Below are 14,203 nucleotides of genomic sequence, written 5' to 3'. Positions count from 1 at the left end.
GGGGATAGAAGGCATTGTAGAATTCTTTCGGTAAGCCGTCTTCGTCCCGTGATTTGTTCAGGTCATGGTCAGTTAAGGCTGTCGACCACAGTTCTGTGTCCCTCGTCATGGCCCAGAGCCCTTGTGAGATGTACATCTGGTCAAGTGGACTGGTAGATTGGTCGGTGAAATATGTATAACCACGGCGGTCCCTATGAAGGAGACGCCACATGTCATATAGTGCCAGATCTCGCATGAATGCCCTTGGTGCTGGGCATGTAGAGTAGTGTGTTGTTTCGTCTGCTGGATCCAAGACGCTATTACAATCGCCGCCTGTGATGTAGTGTTCCATATTCCCACTCATGATGAGGTGACATGGAGGGCGCTTAAACACTGACAATGCGAACTGCCCCAACTGTGATGACAGCACCTAGTGCAGATGCCTCGATGCCATGGTGTAATAGGCTGGCAGTTCCACAGGCACCATCGCTTGATGGGATGCTGTAGGTTGTGTATCCATAAATGTTAAATTGCAGCTCTGGATGGGTTTCTTGAAGGAGGGTGATATCCAGGTCCACCACCCAGAGCATATCATGGAACATGCACATTTTGACGACAGAGCGTAGGACATTGAGGTTGACTGTGCCCCCATGGTAGGATTGGGACATCTAAATGAGGCCAATTTCGGCCTCTCGGTGATAATGGGGCCGCTTGGCTACCCTTCCTTTGCAGCAGGTATCTTTAACGCGGCCCTTCTGATGGAGTTACGCTCTCCCCATGTGGGACCCCGATGTCAAGGTTCGCAGGAGAGCATCTGTAAAGTTTTGGAGGTAGGAGACGAGATACTGGCAGAAGTAAAGCTGTGAGGACGGGGCGTGAGTCGTGCTTGGGTAGCTCAGATGGTAGAGCACTTGCCCGCGAAAGGCAAAGTTCCCGAGCACGAGTCTAGGTCCGGCACACAGTTTTAATCTGCCAGGAAGTTTAATAATGGCTTGGCTACCTCCGATGTATACGTACGATGGCACATGTTTACGGAGTTTAATGCATACCTGTCGGACGACATTGAGCATGCAATAGGTTTCAAAGGTGTCCCATTTCTCTTCCATGTAGCTTAGGACCGTTCCACATGGCTGCAACACATCAGTAACAAGTGCTGCTAGGACTCGGAACGGCAGTTCGAATATGCATACCGTGCGAACACCCATACCTGCATTGTGCTTGGCTACCGTGCTTACATTACTGTCTGATTGGCAAAAGCAGTAGCCACTGGTAAAAGTCAGACTAGGTTGTCACATGCCTCTTTGTTCTTCATCTTGAGATAGACTATACTGGAAGTGATTGACAGGTGTATGCCTATCAGCTCGTGGGGATTGACATGCATGTCGTCTCTCAGAAACCGTTTGGATTTGGACGTACATAGGAATAGAGTTACGTGAGTTTCAATGTCGCCTGGCAGTAAGAAAATGCAGTATCTAGTGAGAGCTCTAAATCACAACAGTGAATGCAGTACCTCACACAGTGAGTAAACAAACACTTGCGGAGTGTTGCTTAGCTTGCCACGGGTCGGAACCGTGTCACAGCTAAACGCTGACTGCATCTCTGGACCACAGGTATTGCATGAGAAAAATTGTCTTCTTAAAATCTGGATTCACCTTACTAGGACTATTGAAGGCTGGGTGGCGACATCATCTCCATTACTTGGTAAGGTTCGTTATACGATGACACAAACTTCATCGTTTTCTCCTTAGGCACCAAAGGATTCTCTAACATAAATGATTGATCTGTTTGGTAGTTAGGTAACTCCGCTTACACGTAATGCACCTTCTTCTGTTTCTCTAAAGCCCTAGTATTAATTTTTTGTATTTGCATCCATGTAAGTTTCACTGTCCTAGCGAAATCCTTCACTGACGTATCTCCTTGCAGTGAGGCTTTGTAAAACTCGAAGAACGATGGAATCTTGGACCCAAAAAATTACTTCATATGGGAATAATCCTCTGCTCGGATGAACTTTCGAGTTGTATGAGGTGATGTCATCGGCCAGTAGGTCGTCCCAATTGCTTTGCTGGGAATTTATGTAAAAGCTCAACATTTTCTCAATTTTTCTGTGGACTCATTCCGCAGACCATTAGCTTGAGGCTTCAGATTGATCATTCATAATTTCTTAACATGCAATAGCTTGCATAGCTCTTACATCAATTCCGACACAAAATTTGTGCTGTGATCTGCGATTGTGGTTTCAGGTGTACCAAAACTGAAGTATCCACTGGCTGACTAGTGCCTGAGCCTCCATCATGGCTCGCTGGTCTGGTAAAACTATCACAACGTAATGAGGAAAATGGTCTGCAATGGCCAGTACATAATGATTCCCTGCTGGCGTTTATGCTAGGGGTCCTATGATGTCCAAACCTACCATCTAGAAGGATTTGTCAGATTCCACTAACCATTGTAGTTTAACTTTCTGGTGGTTAACTTCTGATCTTTGAGGACATGAAACCCATTTTTCACATAGTAGTCCATGTCCTGCTCATGTCTCATCTACCAATAATTTTGCACTACCCTTCTTTCCATTGTTCTTCAACCCAAATGACCCACTAAAATCGAATCATGCACCAGCCTCAACATTTTGTCACGCAAGCTTTGCTGTGGCACTAACTGTGGCCTGTTTCACATTGTTTGACACAATACTCCTTTCTCTGTGCAGCACTGCTGCTGTTTAGCAAATCGCTAACAGTCTGGGTTATCATTTTCTGCCACACTCCATTCCCTTACGTCAATGCCTGTTCATTCCATTGTGTGTAGTTCACAGCTGAGTCTGTCCACATTAGGGTGTGACTTTCCTGGCCAATATAATACCTTGTAATCGAACTCACTTAACCACACAGCTCATCTTGACCGTCAACTCTTTGGACCTTCAAGTCCTAAAGACAACTTAAGTGCTGTGCGATCAGTCACTGCTTCAAATCATCGACCATACAGGTAATAAGAAAAGTACCCAATTCTGAAAATCACTGCATTTTCTTCTTTGTAGCAGAATAATTTCGTTCAGTATTATTGAGCTGCCGTGATCAAAATAACTCCTAGCGTAACGCTCGAATCACAAGAATGAACAAACGGTTTTTGAAAATCCAGATGAAGGAAAACAAGATTAGATGTCAACAGATCTTTTAACTTCTGGAACACTGCCTCATACTCAACTGTCCAATGAAACTCCACTCCTTTCCGTAGCAACTGTGAGAGAAGTCTTGCAATTTCCGCAAATTTTGGAACAAACCTGTAATAAAAATTCACTGTCCCAAAGAGAAATTGCTGTTCCTTTCCCTTGGTGGGTACTGGAATATTCTGGACAGCCTCAAATAGCTTTGGATTGGTACTAACTCCATCGTGCCCTATAATGTGACCCAAATACCGAATTTCTTGCAATGCAAAATAACATTTCTCTAAACTCAATGTTAACCATGCTGTGTGCAGCCAATCAAACACTTCAGGAACCCCTCCAAATATTCTGAATATCCTTTGAATACATGGTTATGTGATCCAGGTACACTCTGCACTGTTTTGGTCTTAATTCGTGCAACACGCTTTCCAATTAATTCTGGAAGATTGATGGCGAGTTTTTCAGTCCAAAAGGTATATGGCGAAACTGAGAGTATCAGTCAGCTCTGAAAATACAGTTTTCAGTCAGTCCTCTGGCGTCACTTCCAGCTAGTGGTAACCACTATCCAAACTCAGTGTTGTGAATACCGACACTGACTCACGTTGTCTAACCTCTCTGTTACATTAGGCATAGAATACACATCCGACACCATTTTCTGATTGAGGAACTGATAGTCACAACGGAAACAATATGCTTTTTCATCATCTGATGATTTTCTTGCATACAGTTACAATGGGAGCAGACCAGGGACTATAACTGGGTTCTATGGTACTATCCCTAAGTTGTTGATCTATAAACTTCTCCATAATCGGCTGTAAATGCCTTGGAACTCGATCACATGTTTCTGCTTTACTCTCAGTAGGAATTTGGTGTTGAGCGAGCGGTGTTGTTGGCAATGGACCCGAGGACTGAATAATTCAATGTACTCATTCAACAGTTTTTCCACAAATGCTCTGTCCTGTGCTTCAAGAAGTGCTACCTTGCTTCTTAGTGCAGTCGTCAGACCCTCCTGACATTGTATAATTTGCTGTAAAATTACTGTATAGTTCATCCTCATGTAAATTCGCAAACAGTGTACGCTGACACTTTTACTTCCTCGGGCCCAAAATTATCAATACTGACAGGTATCTTGTGTCCACTACCTCCCAACTGTGGGACTTGTTTTATACGACAACTAACTGCATCTGTTACCACGTTTCCGCCAAAGATTCAATGATACACAAAGAGCTGATCGGCAGGTCTGTACCATAAGGGACCCTGTACACAACCAGGAAATCGAGTCCGAGAATAAATTCATACCTACCACTAACCACGGGAAGAGCTTGTGCATCCGTCTGAAAGTTAATCTCCCCAACTCGGAACTTAAACACTCCGGCACCGAGTGAATTCACCTGCTCTCCAAATACACACTTATTTGCAACTGATACCTGAGAACTGGTATCCAATAACATTTTACGTGATTTATCCCCCACATAACCGATCAGAAAAAGGTCTGCCACTGTTGTCTTACATGTGCTACTCTTATAGCGAGCGTGACGTAGTGGACACCCCGCTGTTTAACTTCTGTCCGTAAGATCTACCCTGCAATGGAAACTGCCGTTATTGGTGATTTCTGTTACGGCACTGCAGATCCGAGTGGCCAGATTTCTTACAGTACCAACAACATTGCTGTCTGCAGTTTCTTTGTACATGACCTTTTCGTCCAAGTTGTTGTGGTCTTCAGTCCAGAGACTGGTTTGATGCAGTCCTCCTTGCTGTTCCATCCTGCACATGCTTCTTTATCTCCAAGTAACTACTGCAACCCACATCTTTTTGAATCTGCTTAGTGTATTCATCTCTTGGTCTTCCTACGTGGTTTTTACCCTTCACACTACACCCCAGCACTAAATTGGTGATCCCTTGATGCCTCAGAATATGTTCTACCAACCGATCCCTTTGCAGTCAAATTGTGCCACAAACTCCCCTTCTCTCCATTTCTATTCAGTACCTCCTCTTTAGTTACGTGATCTACCCATCTCTTCTTCAGCATTCTTCTATAGCACCACATTTCGAAAGCCTCTATTCTCTTCCTGTCTACAGTGTTTATCGTCCATGTTTCACTTCCATACGTGGCTACACTCCATACAAATACTTTCAGGAAAGCCTTCCTGACACTTAAATCTATACACGTTGCTAACAAGTTTCTTTTCTTCATAAACGGTTTCCTTGCCACTGCCAGTCTACAATTTACACCCTGTCCACTTCGACCATCATCAGTTATTTTGCTCTCCAAATAGCAAAACTCATCTACTACTTTAAGTGTCTCATTTCCTACTCGAATTCCCTCAGCATCACCTGATGCATGCAGCTTTCGGCGACACTGAAAGCAATTTACGTCCGTACTAAGAACTGTCTGACGTTCACGTGATCTAGCCAATGACTTATTTTCCTTAAATGATAACGCAATATCCACTGCTTCACTCGAAAACTTAGGAAATTCGAAAGTCAACTGCCCTTGACATATTCGGTTCTAACCCCCTCAAAAACGCAAATTCTGCTTCCCGCCAAAAAAGCCGAGTGAACCCTGTCATCGTCCATGAGCTCATAGGTACCACCATTAATTTTACGAATATGGTCGGCAAATTAGATTCTCATTTTTCATAACATGTGGTGTAGCATCTCCCGCTAACGTCAGTCTAGCAAAACACGTAATAAATGCCAAATTGTCTAAAAAGATAAAAACATCTTTCCCCTGTTTCCCTGAAAATAGGGTAACCAATTCCGCAGCAGTGCATCCAGGGTGACCTCATTTACCTTTGTCTGCAATTTATCTACCTGATTCCTAAGTTGCTCCATAACTTCTGCGGCTTAAAGTCCCTTCGCCATGACTACAATTTAGTCAAGAGAAAGTTACACCCAAAGAATAGAAAATGACCTAAGCAAAAGACGGGAAAAGGGACAATCCAACAGAATCGAAACCAAAATAATTGAAAACGGCACTTACTTCATTTGCTGTGTGGCACAGCGTCGCTGTATGTGCTTCCTACTGTTGACACCCAACTCCATGACATCAGTCATCCACGACGCCTCAACAGTCTTCCTGAGACAAGTTAATGCAAGGTCGAGAATCCAGTGCCAGCGACTGGATTCGAAAGCACGTTCTCTTCTGGGAAGAGGATGATGGGGGTACGTCCACGGACGGCTCTTGACGACAAAATAACCATTATTTATCACTGCAATATATTGGTTGTTGGCCCCACTGGGAGAGGTTTGGTTCTATTCATAATATTCTCGGCGGCGCCAAGATGGCTGGCGGACGCTCACACATGTGCCCTCTGCTGTGACTGTAGCTGAACTGGAGTAACTGGAACCCGCAACATCGGCAGCGACGCTATGGCCTTGCTGGGTCGTGCTGCGGTGGATGGAACCACGTGCTGTGGGCTTCTGCTGCGACCGAGAATGGGGAGCGTGGCGGCGTTGGCAGTGGGACAGATCAGTGCCCCGTCTCAGCGGGCATCCCCCGTGGCAGCTGTCTGGCGTCAGTGGGCTAGGGTCTCTGGTTCCAGCCGCGGTCGTGGTGTTTGTGGGGGCAGCATCCTAGGAGAATGCAACAGTGCATTACCACAGCGCACCCTAGGCGATGACTTCCATCACAGGCGGCTGGCTGCTGATGGCGTCTGACGATAGTGTCGATGAGGACAACAGTGGCGGCGTCCGCTTCCTAGGTGACGACCTGCATTAAGAGAGTGACTGTTACGACGACTGCTATGGCAGTGACGATTTCGAACTGGTGGCAGCACAGAATGACACAGGCTCTGCATCACTTCAACAAATCACTACGGTCGATAATGACGGCTGCTGATGGGTGTAGTTCTTCCTTTGTAGTAGCTGTTGCTCAGATGGCATAAGTGACCCAATTACTGCCGTCGATGTTGATACCGGGCGTGTGGCTAGCTGCTTCTGTCAAGTCCTCCACTGGTCGTGACACAGTGTTCTCCTTCGTGCTGCTTAGATGAGCGCACCGCCGCTACGATGGCATCACGGTACCATACCACTCAGCTGTGCATCAGAATATAATACACATACGACTTTTGGCTCCCATTGTCCCTTGACATTTTAACTAACTTCATTTCTGTAAAACTCCTACCTTTAACTAACTTAATAGCACCGATCAGTGGACCCTCTACAGTAGCTAAAATTTTGGTTTTGAGGAATTTCTCTTCATAATTTCCTCACTGAAGTGCATGGTCTGCTATAGCGGATTTTCCTGTTGTCCCTAGTCAGTAAAGACCTCTCTCTCTCTCTCTCTCTCTCTCTCTCTCTCTCTCTCTCTCTCTCTCGGCTGCGCAGGGCGAACTGCATTGATAAATGTTGGTTTGGCGAACCAGTGGCAACTGGCAACACTTAGGACAATTTCTCGCCAGGATCTACAGTTGACATAAATACTGTGTAAAGTGGGCGTGGTCGAGTTTACATGTGATTAGCAGAGATTATCTCTGTCAGGAATAAAAATTGTCGCCTGTCAAGGATAAGATTCTCCAGAACCACTTTCCATATATCATTGAGTTTCACGACTACTTATTTTGTGTTAAAACTATCTCTGTTTTTATATGTTTCGAAAGCCACTCTGTACAGTCGTTGATAATAGTGTCTCGTAGTAGATAAAAGCTGTACTAATCTTATCCAGTCAAGTTTGGCTCTCATAGAGACCGACTTAAGTGAATTTATTGATATCTACTATTTAGGCGTTCATGTTACCTCTTAGTGACGGAACCATAAACAATGAACATCGATCTATGAGCTACAGTCAGGAACTTCTACATCTACGTGTGACAGAAGGCACTTTACTCACCACTGTAGCTTGCCCGCTTCTCGGTACTAGTCGCGAACTGGCGATAGAAGAACAACTGATGATGAGTCTCAGAGTGAACTCAAGTCTCTCCGATTTTACTTTCAAATTTTTTTCGGGAGCTATACGGAGGAGGAAGTAATATGTTTCTTGCCTCTTCTACGAACATACCCTCTCAGACGTTTCACAGAAGCCGCTCCGTGATGGACAATAAAACTCTCCTTTGGATCTTTTGTATCTCCTCTATCAATCGTAAGTGGTAAGGGCCCCAGACAGACGAGTAATACTGGATTTGACGCTACCTCCTACCTGGATGGATAATACTTGCTGAGAATCTGTCTGATATCTGCTTTCCCTATAAGTCCACTTTAAACATGCTTGGCAATGACATAATCATACTATGACGAGCCCATCCTTCCACTTACATGCAGTACACTAAATGTTGAGAGTCATCTGCCAATATCTGCACAAGCAACGACCCTCTGCAGGTCTTTCTGCATTTAGCTACTGTTTTCTAGCCTTACGACTTCTCTTTAAACAGTGACAAATCCACTAATATAGCCTCGTCGTGCTTCCGGCATTGTCCACTAAGTAATTTGTATATACTGTGATCAACAGCAGTTCTGTAGTACTGCTTGGCGTACGCTCCAAGCTGTCTTTACGTATGAACATTACTTTCTGTTGAGAAATATATGCTGCGTTCTGTTTGACACTAAATCTTGAATCTAATCACAAAACTGGTCTGATATTCCGTGTGGTTGTATTTTATTCACTAGGCAACAGTGCGTTACTGTATCGAAAGCGTACCGGAAATCAAAGAACATGGCATTATGCTTTGCGTAATTGCAGAAATGTTACCAATGGTGCGAAGTGTGTGACGAAGTGCACGTGACAGAACTGGCGACTGTGACGTTTCGAAGAGCACGCCGCAGAACTTCCTCAGGATAGCCCCCTGTGCCTCTCCCACTCTCCCTCAGCCCTGGTGCCACGGTTAATCTCGTCCTCCGGACGCTCCCCTGCCCAGCCGGTTGCGGCGACAAACACGCCTGACGAGCGAACGACAAATTTATGATGATCGCCGAGCGTAATTCCAAAGCTACACAACTGTAATCCTCTTTACAGTCAATAAAAGCCGCCACCTGAGTTTTGACAAGCGATGTGCATTAATTCATCACGTTGATGACTTGCTTTAATCTGTTTAATGATGGGAAAGCGAGTTTAGTTTGCTACGTGAGCGCGTAAATATTAATTACCGCTATAATGGAAGCATTAAACTGCACAGGTACAAGTCAGCTTTGTGCGATTTCCATCAGCATCGCAGTTAATTGCAACGCGCATTGTTTCCGTGTCCGTATTTCTGATTTATCCATTACCGGACTTAAGTCAATTATCTACACCGGATACCAGCAATAACGATCTTCATTTCCATTTCATAACCGGTTCACTGACAATCAGTACGAAAGTGTTAAACACTTCTCTCCGGATTATAGTCTTTGGTGTTAAAGAGCAGACAGCAGAACGGCGATGAGAGTGAAAAGTTTCAATTACGTGCCAGTTCACAAGAACATTACAGTTTGCTAAAGATACAAATAAGGCAAGATATATTTCAAGAAGTTTGATCATAAATACAATGACATTTCCAACGATGTAACGGCTGGATTAATTATATAATTATAATATATTCCGCAGCGTTCATCGTTTCAAATGTACTAATGGGATACCGAAATTTTGAAATCGCTACTCATGTTTAACTGAATAACAAAGATAGAAAATCCAGTATCCACGCTTAATTGTAAAGGTGTTATAGTACCCTCCTGGAAATTGAAATAAGAACACCGTGAATTCATTGTCCCAGGAAGGGGAAACTTTATTGACACATTCCTGGGGTCAGATACATCACATGATCACACTGACAGAACCACAGGCACATAGACACAGGCAACAGAGCATGCACAATGTCGGCACTAGTACAGTGTATATCCACCTTTCGCAGCAATGCAGGCTGCTATTCTCCCATGGAGACGATCCTAGAGATGCTGGATGTAGTCCTGTGGAACGGCTTGCCATGCCATTTCCACCTGGCGCCTCAGTTGGACCAGCGTTCGTGCTGGACGTGCAGACCGCGTGAGACGACGCTTCTTCCAGTCCCAAACATGCTCAATGGGGGACAGATCCGGAGATCTTGCTGGCCAGGGTAGTTGACTTACACCTTCTAGAGCACGTTGGGTGGCACGGGATACATGCGGACGTGCATTGTCCTGTTGGAACAGCAAGTTCCCTTGCCGGTCTAGGAATGGTAGAACGATGGGTTCGAAGACGGTTTGGATGTACCGTGCACTATTCAGTGTCCCCTCGACGATCACCAGTGGTGTACGGCCAGTGTAGGAGATCGCTCCCCACACCATGATGCCGGGTGTTGGCCCTGTGTGCCTCGGTCGTATGCAGTCCTGATTGTGGCGCTCACCTGCACGGCGCCAAACACGCATACGACCATCATTGGCACCAAGGCAGAAGCGACTCTCATCGCTGAAGACGACACGTCTCCATTCGTCCCTCCATTCACGCCTGTCGCGACACCACTGGAGGCGGGCTGCACAATGTTGGGGCGTGAGCGGAAGACGGCCTAACGGTGTGCGGGACCGTAGCCCAGCTTCATGGAGACGGTTGCGAATGGTCCTCGCCGATACCCCAGGAGCAACAGTGTCCCTAATTTGCTGGGAAGTGGCGGTACGGTCCCCTACAGCACTGCGTAGGATCCTACGGTCTTGGCGTGCATCCGTGCGTCGCTGCGGTCCGGTCCCAGGTCGACGGGCACGTGCACCTTCCGCCGACCACTGGCGACAACATCGGTGTACTGTGGAGACCTCACGCCCCACGTGTTGAGCAATTCGGCGGTACGTCCACCCGGCCTCCCGCATGCCCACTATACGCCATCGCTCAAAGTCCGTCAACTGCACATACGGTTCACGTCCACGCTGTCGCGGCATGCTACCAGTGTTAAAGACTGCGATGGAGCTCCGTATGCCACGGCAAACTGGCTGACACTGACGGCGGCGGTGCACAAATGCTGCGCAGCTAGCGCCATTCGACGGCCAACACCGCGGTTGCTGGTGTGTCCGCTGTGCCGTGCGTGTGATCATTGCTTGTACAGCCCTCTCGCAGTGTCCGGAGCAAGTATGGTGGGTCTGACACACCGGTGTCAATGTGTTATTTTTGCCATTTCCAGGAGTGTACATATTCGATGTCATATAAATTGTTGCCATTATTTTAGGTGGTCTCGGTTTGATCGAGCGATTTTACACCTTCTCTGCAGTCGATTATTTCAAACTACCTACTTAATAGCTCGTTTTCCGTCTTTCTAATAAAATAAATCACTGACTCTACGTACCAGGGATCCGACAGTTTGTTGACGGGTTTGTGGAGGTAGTAGTGTTAGATGTCAATGCACAGGTCAGGTAATTCGCGTAAATAACGGGCCTCGGATATGTGTACTCGGTGATGATGCCCGATACCAACCCATATGAGTTCCATGTGATTTACCGGGTGATCAAAAAGTATAAACTTGAAAACTAAATAAATCACGGAATAATGTAGATAGAGAGGTACAAATTGACACACATGCTTGGAATGACATGGGGTTTATTAGAACCCAAGAAATTCATAAGTTCAAAAAATGTCTGACAGATGACGCTTCATCTGATCAGAATAGCAATAATTAGCATAACAAAGCAAAGATGATGTTATTTACAGGAAATGCTCAATATGTCCACCATCATTCCTCAACAATAGCTGTAGTCGAGGAATAATGTTGTGAACAGCACTGTAAAGCATGTCCGGAGTTATGGTGAGGCAATGGTGTCGGATGTTGTCTTTCAGCATCCCTAGAGATGTCGGTCGATCACGATACACTTGCGACTTCAGGTAACCCCAAAGCCAATACTCTCACGGACTGAGGTCTGGGGACCTGGGAGGCCAAGCACGACGAAAGCGGCGGCTGAGCACACGATCATCACCAAACGACGCGCGCAAGAGATCTTCCACGCGTCTAGCAATACGGGGAGGAGCGCCATCCTGCATAAACATCGTACGTTCCAGCAGGTGTTTATCAGCCAGGCTGGGGATGGTGCGATTCTCTCACCCGTCACGGTAGCAGTTTTGCTGTCCAGCGCGGTATGTCGGACATTTTGTGAACTTCGTTGTTTTTTTTTTTGTTCTAATAAAACCCCATGTCATTCCAAGCATGTGTGTCCATTTTCACCTCTCTATCTACATTATTCCGTGGTATATTAAGTTTTCAAATTTATACTGGCTTTCTGATCACCCGATACATCAGGCGAGTTTGGTCGCCTATGCATCAACGCGACTTCACTATAACGCTCTTCGAATCACTGTAGCACGGTTCTGGCTGCGAGAGACGGACAGTTATACTGCTGAAAGATGACATCGCCGTCGGGGAAGACACCAAGCATGAAGGGTTGCAGGTAGTTCCCAGCTGTCAGCGTGTCTTCAGTTACTACCAAAGGTTCAATACAAACTCAGGAGAATGTCTCCCATAGCGTAATACTGGCCCCACCAGCCTACGTCCGTGGCGCGCGGCACGTTTCGAATCGTCGTTCACCTCGATGACAGTGTTTGTGGAGAGGGCAACCTACCTAGTGTAACAAAAATGTGATTCACCCGAAGAGCCGACACGTTTCCAATGATCGACAGACGACTCCTCATGGTCCCGTGCCCACTGAAGTCCTAAGTGACGATGTCGTTGAGTCAATATGTAGGGGTGTTCTGCTGTTGAGCCCCATGTGCTACTATGTACGGTGGTCGGTATCTTCAGAAACACTTGTACCAGCAGTGAGCTCTTCCAACAGAGATGCCACAGATCAGCGTCTATCCTACTTTACAGAGCAGAGAAGCCTCCGAAACCCACGTTCTGTGGAGGGTCATGGACGTCCAGCCGTTAAGCGTCTAGTGGTAGTTTCACTGTCCTTCTGCCTCTTCCAGTACATGTTCATGGCAGTAGCACGTGAACATTCGACCAGATTCGAATTTTTTGAGATACTGGTTCACAGGCTCTATGTAATAATAATCTGCCCTTCGTCAAAGTCCCTTATGTCAGTGTATGTCCCCATTTGCAACCCATTATCTTCGCTAGGGTGATCCCCCGTGCGTGTCTGCTCCAGTTACATACTTTTTCTACCGGGTCATGTGCCCGTGACACCAGGTGCCCGTGACACCAGTAGGTGACAACTGACATCGCGGTGGCCAGTGGTCATAATGTCTTCGCGTATCAGTGTGTGTACTTGCGGCTACGTATTAGTGTTTCATTGTTTCCAGACTTTATAAGCTTTTCTAGTCCAATCAGAAATTTTCAGCGGTATGCGACCAATAACATTCGAATGGGAGGTTGTGACAAAGCAAGTGGATTCTTTCGATCTGTTATGTTTCTCTCTTCCCAAACAAAACTTTTTTTTTTCTTTTGTTGAAGTTTCCAATACATTTACATGGTGACATGTAGCACTTATTGAAAAATATCACAATTCTGTTTAGAATTCATTTCATTTAAATTTATTATTCAGGTTCTTATTCGAAGTGTTCTGATTCCAATTGTGTAATTCGTTTTCGTTAAAGGGCTATTTATTAAAAGTTAAATTTAAGTGAAATTAGCGGAATAGTTTGAGACGTGTAAAATTTCGTGAGCCAATCAGTAAACCTGTGAACGCGTTCTGCACCATTCCAAAGTTAAGAACTACGATTCCCACGAAAATTATTTTAAATTACCGAAAACTAAATTTCTTCCACAATAAATAAACTTGAAGTTTATAAGTAGTACAATTTTACATCCGGACTTCGACTACACACTTTTCTTACCTTGATTTTTCTCTACCATCTGAGATATGGCATTCATTATTTATATCGCTAATTAATAATTTCATGTGGTTCACTTTGATTTGCAATGTGGTGCTAATTCATGTAAACTAGCGGATTCACAATGTAAAAGAATAATTGTGTTCATGTATTTCCTAAATTTGTAAACAGTAACAGTTTTTGAAACCCGAACGTCCATTAATTCTTCTAGTTCATCAAAATCAGTAAATTGTAACGTAGGTATTGTATACTTTTCAGAATAACAGTATGTTCTTCCACGAGTCTTTAAAAGACTACCTTACTCATGAAATAGTCTGTAGGCAGTTTGAAAGTGAACGAGTAACACATCTGGCGAGTGTGCTCTCGCTGTTTGACCTACG

Source organism: Schistocerca cancellata, chromosome 1 (genome assembly GCF_023864275.1).
Source record: "Schistocerca cancellata isolate TAMUIC-IGC-003103 chromosome 1, iqSchCanc2.1, whole genome shotgun sequence".
In the NCBI taxonomy this organism is placed as follows: Eukaryota; Metazoa; Arthropoda; class Insecta; order Orthoptera; family Acrididae; genus Schistocerca; species Schistocerca cancellata.
The sequence above is the reverse complement of the archived record's forward strand: the minus strand, read 5'-3'. Positions refer to the sequence as shown.